Raw genomic sequence first — 10617 nt, 5'->3', positions numbered from 1 at the left:
CCTGCCCAGGCCGAAAGCCTTGGCCAGAGGCGTTAGGACGAGGCAGGGGCGGAGTCAGCGATCCTAGGGAGTTCGGGGTCCCATGCCCAGGCCTAAGGCCTCGGTCAGAGGCATTAGGTCTAGGCAGGGGCAGAGCAGGAGATCGCAGGAACCGGGGGGGTCCCCTGTCCAGGCCTAATGCCTTGGCCAGAGGCATTAGGCTTGGGAAGGGGTGGAGCCTGCAACCGTGGGGAGCTGGGGGTCCCCTGCCTAGACCTAATGCCTTGCCAGAGGCGTTAGGTCTAGGCAGGGGCAGAGTCAGCCATCCTAGGGAGCTGGAGGTCCCCTGCCCAGGTCTAACGCATTGGCCATTGGCACTAGGCCTGAGCAGGGGCGGAGCCTGCAACCACGGGGAGCTGGGGGTCCCCTGCCCAGGCCTGACACCTCTGCCGGAGGCCTCAGGCCTGGTCAAGGGGCCGATCTGGTGATTGGTGATCAGAGGGTGATGAGGGTCAACTCCTCTGGCTGAGGCATCAGGCCTGGGTGGGGGGCGGAGCCGGGGATTGGGGGGATATGATGGTCCCCTTGCCCAGGCCTGAAGCCTGGGTCAGAGGCGTCAGGCTTGGGTGGGGGGGTGGAGCAAGCGATCAGAGGGAGATGGGGGTCCCCTGCCCAGCTCTGATGCCTGGGCCAGAGGCGTCAGGCCTGGGCAAGGGGCCGATCCTGCGATTGGAGGGTGATGGGGGTCAACACCTGAGGGCTCCCAGTATGTGAGATGGGGCAGGCTGGGCTGAGGGACACTCCCCCCACACACACACCAAGTGCACGATTTCGTGCACCGGGCCCCTAGTCATTTTATATGAGGGACTTGAGCATCTGTAGATTTTGGTATCCAAGGGGATCCTGGGAACCAATCAATTCTTCTCAGATACTGAGGGGTCTCTATCTTTCACAAATTAATCCCAAGTGCTTTCTGTCCTTACCGAAATAGTTTAGCTTTATAGTTTTATTTCATTTCAACTTTCTGAGAAAAGGGTCAACTTCCCTAATGATTTTTCCAATTTTTTCTGTGTTAGGGTTCAGCCCTGGAATAAGAAGAGAGAATAAGGGGGGACAAATGTGGATCTTTTTCTTCATAAATAATGCTCATGAGTAAGTATTTCATTTCAAACACAGCATTTCATTCTCTCCATAAAACTGCCAAAGAAAAAAGGATGGCAGTTCATCATTCTGGGAATTGAGATGTAAATTATTCCATAGGTCATGGAACAAGTATCTTTCTGGAATTAGGAATTTCTTTTTTAAGTCTTGAGAATGTGTTTTAATAATTACCTTTCAAATGAACTTCCTGGAAAGACACAATTATCTCCAAATAATACAAAAATTCCTAATTTTGATTAGCAAAATCTAAAGTAAAATAGACCAATAACTTTCAAGCCAGGTTCTAAGTAACCTGGATTCTAAGGATGGGAGGTTATTCTGGAATTCTGAGCAGAGTCAGGCCCACCAGATCTCGATATGGGGCTGCCTCAAGGGCTCTGAGAAGGCTACTGCTCAAGTCTTGAGGTGGAAAGAGCCCAAATGGTAAATCTCAGGCCACTGGCCTCCTTTTCCAAGCATCAGGTTTATTGGATAACATTCTCTACTTTGATGTTATTTCACTTATTTGGGTTTGGGCCTATCAATACCACAAATTCACAAAGATTTTAATATTAAAAGAGATTCTGACCCTAGCCAATTTGGCTCAGTGGATAGAGCATTGACCCATGAACTGAAGGGTCCAGGGTTCAATTCTGGTCAAGGGCATGTACCTCGGTTGCAGGCTCAATACCCAGCCCTGGTGGGGGCTCGTGTGGGAGGCAACCATTCAATGTGTCTCTCTCACATCGATGTTTCTCTGTGTCTCTCCCCTTCCCTTCCATTCTCTCTAAAAATCAATGGGAAAATATCCTAGGTGAGAATTAACAATAAACAAATAAACAAACAAATAAATAAATTCTCTTTGTGAACGACACTGAGAAAATTATTCTCTGGACCTAACAGCTTGAACTCCACTGCTTGTTTTTGCATTTTAGGTAAAGCCTCATGCTTTGCCTACTATTGTTCTGCTGAGACATGAAGAAATTTTACCAGGCCATATTTTCAGAAATGTTTAAAACTGAATCAGAGAATATGAACCCTGAAAGATGTGTTAGTGTTAGGGTTTCCAACGTGTGACTGAAGCAACAAAAAATTAAATAACTTGTTCAACGCCACTCAGTGAATATTTGTCAGTGTTATCTTAGAGTTTTAGACCAAGATTCTGTGCTCATTAATGTTGCATATAAGCTCAAACACATCTGCCTGTCTCTTTCTCTGTCCACACACATGCTCACACATGCACACACACTATATTGTGCACAATAAGGACATATTTTATTACCTACTGCAAGTTGAGCTAAAAAAAATTAACTTAATGATTTTAAATGTCAGAGACCTCACAAATGTGAAACTAATAGAACCTTTATGACTATTTCTCTAAAGCCTAAAGGGTAATTTTAATATAGAAGTTAGTACCCATGAAAGACGTCAAATAGACAGATATGATACCCAATTTCTTTCATTTATGTACAAATGGAGGCTGCTCAGCTTCTGCTAGTACATTTCTTTCTGGTAAAATCAAGGGTACTGAGGCATTTTGGTACTCTGTCCTTGAAGGACTATTTGTGTTTCAAAATATGTGTATTTATTGCAGGCGGGGGGAGGGTGAGGGTAGGATTTGGACTAAGAAATGAATGCATTTTCAGTAGGATTCCTAACTAGATCTTCTCTGGGCACAAAAGCCGTGGTGACTGCTACAACAATATCTTCATGTTTGACAAGCCTATTATTGTTGCATAACTTTTAGGCCTTGCCAAGGAGCAACACAGCCTCACCTCTCTCATCTCAAATCCTTGGGCTGGCACTGGGGTGGGCAGCCTGTGTGATTTTGGCTCTATGTACCTTCTCTGTATTTCAGTAAATTTGGTCTATTATTAATCATGGATTTCAATCAGTGATTTATTAATAATTCTTCCAGTAGTTCTTTATAAACCTCATATATAATATTATTTTGGGCCATTTTTTGACTGGATCGATCACATAAGAAAACATTTGTCAGGTACTATCTGGCAAAGTCTGTCCAGCTTGGGCTCCCTGTGCTTGGGTGTGATATTACTACTACAGGCCAAGATAACATGGCTTGGAAGAGGTGTAAATCTGACAGCCAAAAGTCAAGAGAAGAAGGGAAATGAACATGCATAATAGTTTTGTTTTGAGGAAAGACATGAATAGTCATAATGAGCCCCCAAAAGAACATTTACTTAGAAGCAGACTTGAAACCTGGCGTGTGAAGAGAGTTCTAAAGTTAAATATAACTGTGTTGCATTATCCAAGTGTCAATTTGTGACTCATTTTTGAGAGTTAAATGAAAACTTTTTCATAAAATAGTTACTAGAATATAGAATCACTAGTTTTCTCTATGTATTCCATTGAGTTATTTAGTTTGCATGCTGTGGTCCAACAGCAATTCTCATACATAAATACAGAATACACATCTGTCTAAGCCAGTGGTTCTCAACCTTGGCTGCAAGTTAGAATCACCTGGGAATCTTTTTAAAATCCTGATTTCTGGGCCTCATCCTCCAGAAATTCTGTTTCTTTGTTACTAATGTTGTGGCCCCAACCCATAACAAAGAAACAGAATTTCCGGAGGATGAGGCCCAGAAATCAGGATTTTAAAAAGATTCCCCAATGATTCTAATGTGCAGCCAAGGTTGAGAACCACTGGTCCAAGCCCATTAAAAAAATGACTGATGCCTTAGCCTAGAAATAAGCTTTTTTTAAAAAAATATCCAAAACCTTTCTTTTTGATCTTATAATTATGGGTGAGCTCACACTCAAGTTAAAATTGCATGTATGAGATTTAAGATTTTAAAAAGACATGATGCTGCTTCACATGATGTAAAAGGCTTTGATTTCTGATTGAGGACAAGAAGCAATGGAGGGAAAGATTCCTATAAAAAAAATCAAGCAATGAAGAAATCTACATTAACCTTTCCTCAGTGGTTGCCACCATAAGTAATGGTCAACCCAAGCCCTAATCATTCTCCAAGAAGGAGGAGGAGGGTTGACAGTACTCTTTACAAATGGGAGCATTGGAGAGGAAAGAGTTGGACTTGGAATCATAAACACCAACAAGTTTTTTGGTGGGCAGCCAAAAGCCTTCTTGTTGGAAATGCCCACGTCTTTCCCAAAGCATTTGGCTTACCTCCTGACATAATTGCATCTGAAAGAGAAATATTTAAATGGGCTGGAGAGAGGGTAATGGAAGGATTGCAATTACCAAGGCGCATACTGGATTACTTTAAGTGGCATCAATCGGCTTTAAGACAAACTCAAGGATCTGGCCTAGCATAGCTCTTCAATGCAATATGCATCTACCCTCTCTGAAGGTAACACTATGTGCTCTTAGGTAATGTAAAATAAAGGTTAGGAGTCAAGATGTAATTTGAACAGAAATCTGTTGGGAAAAACAAATCATAATTTCAAATGTGGAATAATGCCAAAATGATTGAGTATGCTGAAATAATGGTCAAGGGGCTTTAGGTAAGTTTGAAATGATATAAATGATTTTAAAAATTCATGTAAATATTTATTTGAAAATATTTGGAGGCACCAATAAAGAGCAGTTCCAATGCTTTAAAGCAAAACATATCTTGAATATCCATCCAATAGATAAAAAAAATCAGTAACTTTGGCTTTAAAAACTTTGAGCAAAATAAAATAAAGTGAAGCACTAAATGTAGAGATATATGTTTTACTGTCTAGCTCTCATGTCATTGGCTGTGTGTCAGCAATGCCTACTTATTGAGTGCTGAAAGGTTTAGTTAGACCCATTTCCAGTCACTATAGAGGTAATGAGCTGTGTAGATTCAGTGGTATAGTTCTTTTTCACATGACTTATTGTTCTATTCTTTGCCTTTCTTGCCTCTTTGCTTTCTTCTCATACAGATTCTCTCATGTAACACCTCCTAAACTCATTTGTCTTTCTTCTCCTCCTCCATCCAAAACTCCACCTCTGTCCCAAGGCTGGTTTTCCCTATAAAGTATCACATTCATTTTGCCCACTTGCCAAAGCCCACTCTGCCTTATTTCTTCTTTCAGATCATGTTCTACCAACTAAGCTCCTTTGCTACTTGGTCAAGTGAGTCAGATACAACACATGCATTTAAAAAATGTTTATCTCTGTGTCTAATTAGTTGTGTTTTTTAATTAATTTTGAGAAAGAAGAGGAGAAGGGAGAAGAGAGAGAGAGAGAGAGAGAGAGAGAGAGAGAGAGATGATTCTTGTATGCGCCCTGACCAGAGATCAAACCCAAAACTTTGGCACATCAGGATGATGCTCTAACCAACTAAGCTGCCTGGCCAGGGCCTGCAACATGTGCATTTTATATATGATATTCTGGAAAAGGGGGTTGAGACAAGATCACTCTAAAACAGCCTATACATAGGAAGTCACAATAATTAAAATAATATGGTAATGCTACAAAAATTGGTATATGTATTGATGTCACAATAAAAGAGGAATAGGGAAGCTAATGAATTCAGACATGCAACATAGCTAACATTTAGTGATCACTTACTATGTGCTAGATGTTGAATTTATGTGTTTCATAGTCACAGAAAGCTGACAAGGATGTGTGATATCTGATGATGTATGTCATTAGACATGCAGGAGCTGAAAGTTGAAGTAATTTCCATCTGGACTGGTGTGGCTCAGTTGGTTGGAGCATTGTCCTTTACACTAAAAGGTGGTGCGGTATGAGCCTTGGCCAGGTCAGGGATTGTGCAGGAGGCCGCCCATTTCTCTCTCTCAGACAGGCCAGGCCTTTAGGTGTGGTCTCATAGCCCCCATCGCAACACCCAGGGCTTTTTGCAAAGCCCAGGAAAGGTCCAGAAGTTCCATCCATATTTGGGGGACAAAGAAACCAAAGGGTATAAAGGTAGAGCTTCCTCCATATTGGTGGGCTCAGGATTTGGAGAGAAACAGTCTCCCCCGAGTCACTGTATTAGTACATGTGAAACAACTAAAAATAAATGGGTTTATTCTGTATCTCCAAGTACTCCTGTGTATTTTTCGGTCGCCTGCTAAATTCTGTAATAAGACCAATTAAAAAAAAAAAGTTGAAGTAACTTTCCCAGAATCAGCTGGAGCTGAAGCTAATATTGAATCTAGACCACTGGACTCCAGACCCATATCTTAACCTTTATACTCTACTGCCTCTGAAAAAGGCAGTTTAATAAAGCAGTTGGGAAAGTAATCATCTATACTAATAAAAACCAAGGTAACCCTCATGCCCTCGTGCCCTCATGTCATCACAAGATGGCCGCCCCCATGTCATCACAAGATGGCCACCACCACATCGTCACAAGGTGGTCATCACAAGATGGCCATGCACACATTGTCACAAGATGGCTGCCCCCACGTCATCACAAAGATGGCTGCCACAAGATAGCTGCCACAAGATGGCTGGGAGGGGAGGCCAGTTGGGGGTGAACAGGTCAGCAGTGGGGGCAATCAGGCCTGCAGGGGAGGGCAGTTGGGGGCCATCGGGCTGGCAAACAGAAATGGTTAGGGGCAATCAGGCTGGCAGGCAGGTGAGTAGTTAGGAGCCAGCAGTCCCGGCTTGTGAGAGGGATATCCGCCTGTGGGACTGAGCCTAAACCAGCAGTCGGACAGACCCTGAAGGGTCCCAGATTGGAGAGGGTACAGGCTGGGCTGAAGGACACCCCCCCCCCCCAGTGCACAAATTTTGTGCACTGGACCTCTAGTTAACTAATAAGTATTTTGGGTATAATAAGTCTTGTGGTTATTTTATAACATAAACCAAAATGAACCAAGAAAAGTGTTACATATTTCTTTAAGCCATGGAAAAACACTAGAAACCACATCCTAAAATTATTTCAATTCTATAGGAATGACAATTTTGTAACTGTTGAGCAATATAAAATATTACAGAAATAAAGTCACACATTTGTCTACAATTGGTTTTATACTACTAGACGTCCAGTGCACTAAATTTGTGCATGGGGAGGGAAGGAGCCCTCAGCCCGGCCTATGCCCTCTCACAATCTGGGACCCCTTGGGGATGTCCAACTGTTAGTTTAGGCCCGATCCCTGCAGTCAGACATCCGGCAGTCAGACATCCCTCTTGCAATCTGGGACCACTCGCTCCTAACCACTCACCTGCCTGCCTGCTCACTCCTAACCACTTGCCCGCCTGCCTGCTCAGTGTGTGTCATAGTGACCAGTTGTTCCAGTCATTCCAGTTTTTCAGTCATAATGGTCGCTTAGGCTTTTAGGTAGATAGATCGATAGATAGATAGATAGATAGATAGATAGATAGATAGATAGATAGAGATAGAAAGAATTGACTTTTAAACTTCAAAATAAAACTTGACAATAAAGCAAAACTTTAAAAACTATCAAAATAAGAAAATATTTATGATAAGTATGATTAACAGAATTCATGTCTCCAGTACATAAAGAGCTTTAGTGTTTATAAAAGTACAAAAATTGGCAAAAATGATAGACACAAGAGGAAATTCCAATGATAGTGAATAAATTGTTACTGGTCAGGCCATATACCATGTTAAAATTATTTTTTAAATGAATTTTATTATAAAAGTGATATAGAAAAATTAAATATGCTATAAAAACAATTAGGATGATGAAAATAGTTGAAAAAAATAATCAAATGAAGAATGGTGAACAGTGAGGCTACTGGGGAAACAGAGTTAAGGGCCTTGGAAAGTAGAAGGTGATGCCCACAAGAGGCCCGGATAAGCCATGTTTGATTCATGGGGACTGCCAGACCTTGAGCTTGGAAGAGGCTCAGAAATTAGGATGGAGCTTATGGCAGTGGTCATCAAATTTTAACATGCATTAGAATCACTGGAGAGCTTGTTAACACATAGCTGGGCTCCTCGCCCAGAGCGTCCCATTCAGTAGGTTTGGACTGGGGCCCATGGCCTGCATTTCGAAGGGGTTCTCAGGTGATTCTGATGCTACTGGTCTGGGGCTCTCTCTGAGAACCACTAGCTTATAAGAATCATCTGTAGACAAACAGCTAAAGGTGGGAAGTACAATGGAATAACAATGGAGAAAAGGAGGGTAGAGTGAGAGGAGACAGGGAGAAGGAGAGAGGAAAGGATGGAGACGAGAAAGAGAGAAAGAAAGAGAAAAGCAATAAAAAGGAATATTTTCTCTCACCAGAGAATATTTATCCAGGGCAGCTGAGTGGGCCCAGAGAGAATTATCGACAGGCAGACTGAAATAACCTTAATTTATGATCACCATTCTCTCACCCTGCCCTGTCCTCTTTCCTTCCCTTTCTTGCCAATGATTTTGAATGATTAATAATCTACTATGACCCAGTCTCCCCACCTCTAGACTGCACCCCATCCTTCGCTTCTTAACATGCTTGCATTCTTTAACTCTTCAAAGACTGTCTCCTGCCTTCACCTCTCCCTTGAAATCATTCTCTTAAAAGTCACTGAATCTGTGGATTTGTTCTCAGTCCTATATGCTTGACACATCATCTGTGTTTGACATTCTATCCACTCACTTCTCTCTTGGTTTTCATAACACACACTAACCTGGTTCTCTTTCCAAATATTGAGTCCCTGACCTGCATTTCTAGTTTTTTCTTTGTTTGCAACCAGCAAAGAGGACTAATATATTGAGTGAAACAGCAATACAGTAATAGCGTATTGGTGATTGGTCCTGATTATCAAGGGAGATAAGGTAATTTCTATACCATAGGTGCAAAAAGGAGTGTGTTTGGAACCCAAAGTAATTGCAGAGGCACTTCTTAGCACTTTATCATTCGGGAGTTAAAGTTCATGAAAGAAGACAGCAACCAAATACAGGCAAGAACACTAATGGCTCAGACCGTTTAGGAAAAATGGTGTGAATCATCCTACCATGTAAAGAACCAAAGAATGCAAAGGAGTCAAGGTGCTGGCTGAGGGCAAAGGGAACCTGAAATCAGTTGCATAAGAGAAAAACCATATGGCTTCACGACCAGCTATGAAACAAGGACTATAGTTTCTAGGAATACTTTCTTCTCTCCTTTGTTATTTATATATTTGTGTATTTTAGTTCTTCTCCATCACCATCCTGCCCTCCAGCCACTATGTTATATAAGATGCGTTGGTGGTGGAACTTTAAAAACTTGTCTTTAAGTTGGAAAAAATGAAAGGGGCATGTGACTGGACTAGAAGACTTAATATTTCCAAGAGATGAAGAGTGACTGGTGAGATTATTTTTGTCCCCTTTATGAGAATAAATTTCCATACCTTCTCAAAGAGACCCTCCCTGATTACTCTAACGTTGGTCCCTTCCTATACTTATCTACCTACTTGTTTTATCCTTTCTGAGACTTGTTAAAACTTATTATGACTTTCTTTCTTTGTCTAGTTTTTATACTTTACTAGGGGCCCAGTGCACGAATTCATGCACCTTGAAAGGAACTGTGGGCCTCGAAGCTGCAGTGGGCACAGGGGCGTGTCTCGGCTCATCCTCCGTGCCCTTGCCTGGCTCCTCCTGCCACGCCCCTGGTTCCCTGTCTGCTGGCAGCCCCGCTCCTGCTGCCACCACTCCCATGTGCTAAGGGTGCCAGCCCCGATCACACCAGCTGACGGCTCAGAGTGATTGGGGCCGGTGCCAGCAGCAGGTGAGAGCAGTGGCTGCTGCTCCAATTGCCCCTCAGGAGCAGGGGGAGGTGGAGAAGCCCTCAGGGGCAAATGGGGCCGGCAGCCACCACTCACACACACTAATGGCACCGAGCAATTGGGGCTGGCGCTGAGCACTGGCAGCAGGTATCAGCCGCAGCTCTGATGCCAGCAGTGAGTGCGAGCAGGGCCGGCACCAGCAGCAGGTGTGAGCACTGGGTGAGATCGTGGCATGCGGGAGCAAAGAATTTTCAGTAACTACCAGAGGCTCGTCCCAATGACAGTGACTGGTCCCCTGCCTTGGTCTGGCACCCCTGCTCACCTGCTCTACCATCCCGCTGCGGCTGATGCCTGCCATGTTCTGCGCACGCTCCCTGGTGGTCAGTGCATGTCATAGCAACAGGTTGTTTGGTTGTTCTGCCATTCAGTCTATTTGCATATCAGGGTTTTATAGAGAGAGAAGATTTGCCTATCTTACTGGTAGGGAAGTTCCAGAAATAGTTTCTGTCTCAAATTTATATATTTACATTTAGCATAGTACCCAACATAGTAAGAGCTCAATAAATACTTGCTGATTCAATAAATAAATTGGCAGTAATAGGAATGGTGTGTGTGTGTGTGGGGGGGGGGTAGTTTAGAAGGGTTTCAGGTCCCATCAGTTCTCTACACAGCAGCTTCTTAAACCTGAACAAAAATTAGAATCCTTTAAAGTCACAATATCTTGAATTTTAAAGTAGCTTTTAGAATCAATTCTTCTAAAGTCCTCTAAAATTCTTTTGATGTATCAAGGAGATAAGTATATTTTGCCCAGATAAGTATATTTTATCAATGAAGACAGTAACATTGAGGACTTATAATTTAGCAAATACTTATCAGAATCTAT

This window comes from Myotis davidii, unplaced genomic scaffold (assembly GCF_000327345.1).
Source record: "Myotis davidii unplaced genomic scaffold, ASM32734v1 scaffold10, whole genome shotgun sequence".
Taxonomy (NCBI): Eukaryota; Metazoa; Chordata; class Mammalia; order Chiroptera; family Vespertilionidae; genus Myotis; species Myotis davidii.
This window is presented reverse-complemented; position numbering follows the sequence as displayed.